Source organism: Penaeus chinensis, chromosome 10 (genome assembly GCF_019202785.1).
Source record: "Penaeus chinensis breed Huanghai No. 1 chromosome 10, ASM1920278v2, whole genome shotgun sequence".
NCBI classification, from domain to species: Eukaryota; Metazoa; Arthropoda; class Malacostraca; order Decapoda; family Penaeidae; genus Penaeus; species Penaeus chinensis.
The window spans coordinates 3,131,750-3,134,249 of NC_061828.1; positions in this window are offsets into that span (position 1 = coordinate 3,131,750).

A 2,500-nucleotide genomic window follows, 5' to 3' on the forward strand; every position below is an offset into this window, starting at 1 on the left:
TCTCTCTCACTCCTGTCCTGCGTCTCTCCCTCTCTCCCTCTCTTCCAAATTTGCTTCAAACCTAAGAAAGGAGTATATTCCTAAAATAATTATTGAATCTGTTTTACTTGTTTCAGCCCTTCTCTGTCTCTCTCTCTCTCTCTCTCTCTCTCTCTCTCTCTCTCTCTCTCTCTCTCTCTCTCTCTCTCTCTCTCTCTCTCTCTCTCTCTCTCTCTCTCTCTCTCTCTCTCTCTCTCTCTCTCTCTCTCTCTCTCTCTCTCTCTCTCTCTCTCTCTCTCTCTCTTTTCCTCCCTCACCCTTATCCTGCGTCTCTCTCTTTATATATATCTCTCTCTCCCTCTCTTCGAAATTTGTTTGAAACCTAAGAAAAGATTATATTCCTAGTACTTGGAAATATTGCAGATTGAATACCTGCATATATCATTTTTTTTGGCAAGAGCTTCTATATAGTCTATACATTTTCTTCCTATGATATATACATATACATAGACAGATGAGTATTATTGTCACAGACTTAGGCAACTTGGTAAACTTGAAGAGTGTGCCGCGTGAATCTTTTCCAAATACACGGTAGATAACGAACTTCATCAGTACAGCGTAACGTTTCGTGTTTTGATGAAAGTGAAGAGGAGATGCACTGTTATCGTGTATTAGTCAAGGTGAACCTCGATATTTTTTTTTAGAGCAAGCAAGGCATCCAAAGAAGCGTGTTGAGTTGCAAGCAGAAAGGAACCAGAGCTTGCGTGACGAGCAGTGGAAAGCGGAAGAGACGAATGGTAGACAGTAATAACCATTCCCGTTAGTAAAACCATGTACGAGGGGTATAAGGTATTACAAGTTAATAAAATGATGAGTAGAGATATAAATCTAGAAGCGGCTCTGAAAACGAATGCCTTTCGCCATTACCACAGAGCAGCAGGTAAATAAATTCGAAAATCAATATAAGCCTAATTTGGCCATAAGACACACGTGGTAAGCCCCAATATTATGTGGAAACAGAAATAAAAATGACGGAAATGTGTAGAGGTCCGCAGTCAACACACTTTAACCCTGTGAGTCTGCGAGTACTAAACACCTGGCGTCCAATCTGTGTCTCTGCGATACAGCGATATTGATATTATCCACCCTAACCTACTACACTTTAACTGTAGGTAACTTATTATGTAATGGAATTAAATGTTATCAAATGTGTAATCAATGTATACTGAGGAATTAATTCAGTGTGAAAAAACATGAGCCACAGTGAAGACTATTGTTTCGCTTTTGTCCACAGGCCTCATCCCTGCCCCCCCCCCCCCACACACACACACATTACTGAGACGCATACGAACTCACTTTCTTGTATGTAAGTCTACTTATATTGAAGCCTCACCCCCCCCCCCCTAAGAAGCCCCATGACCCCCTCCCCCCCTTCTCCCATCTTGTTTATCTCCACCATAGATATCACTTTTATAGACCAAGCGGCCATCATTGACAATATTATTACAAGAAGTTCAGGCATAACGAAAGTAATACTTTATCAATATATTTCAAATTCGTTCTTAGCGAAAGAATGGCATGTTCAATAAGGTAAATTTGTATTTGTATCTTTCTCTCCTTAGCGTTTTTAAGGTGTTTTTTTTCTCGCCAAGTGTATGAACATCTTCCTATCTGAACGCACACACACACACACACACACACACACACACACACACACACACACACACACACACACACACACACACACACACACACACACACACACACACGCATTTAGAGAGACAACAGCTAGCACGTATCTATTCTTATTTTCCCCCGATAATTGCATATTCTTCTCTTGGATGTATGAGAAGTGAAATAATCCAAGATAGTGGCCATTCTAATAGCAAGAAACCAGCTTTCCTCTATAAACAAACAAACAATAAAATAAAAAAACGATTGACCAGTAAAAAAAAAAAAAATCACTCAAAAATCGTAAAAGGAATAATTTTGGTAGTTTCCTCGATAAATAGTAAGCATACAATTCAGAGGGAAATCACGGAAAGAATTAATATATTTTCCTTACTACTCCTCTCTCTCTCTCTCTCTCTCTCTCTCTCTCTCTCTCTCTCTCTCTCTCTCTCTCTCTCTCTCTCTCTCTCTCTCTCTCTCTCTCTCTCTCTCTCTCTCTCTCTCTCCCTCTCTGCATTTTCTCGGGTCGTATTAATCATTTATTTATATATATATTTACTTATTTATTTTTCATTTTCTTAAGTTATGCAGATGAGTCTATTTTATTTCGGGAAATGGCATGACTTGCCAGGTCCACTTTTTTCTTGTTTCTCTCTAATGCCGATTTTGTATTTATTTATTTATTTATTTTAGATCCGGCCTAGATAAAAGAAAAAGAAATGTGTAACGAACATTTATTGAATAGATAATTCATCTGCTTTGTTCACACACGCATATAGTTCACATAATTTGAATAACACAATTCACACTTGTATATTATTTCCATGTTAATCTGTAGATTCAGCAGAAT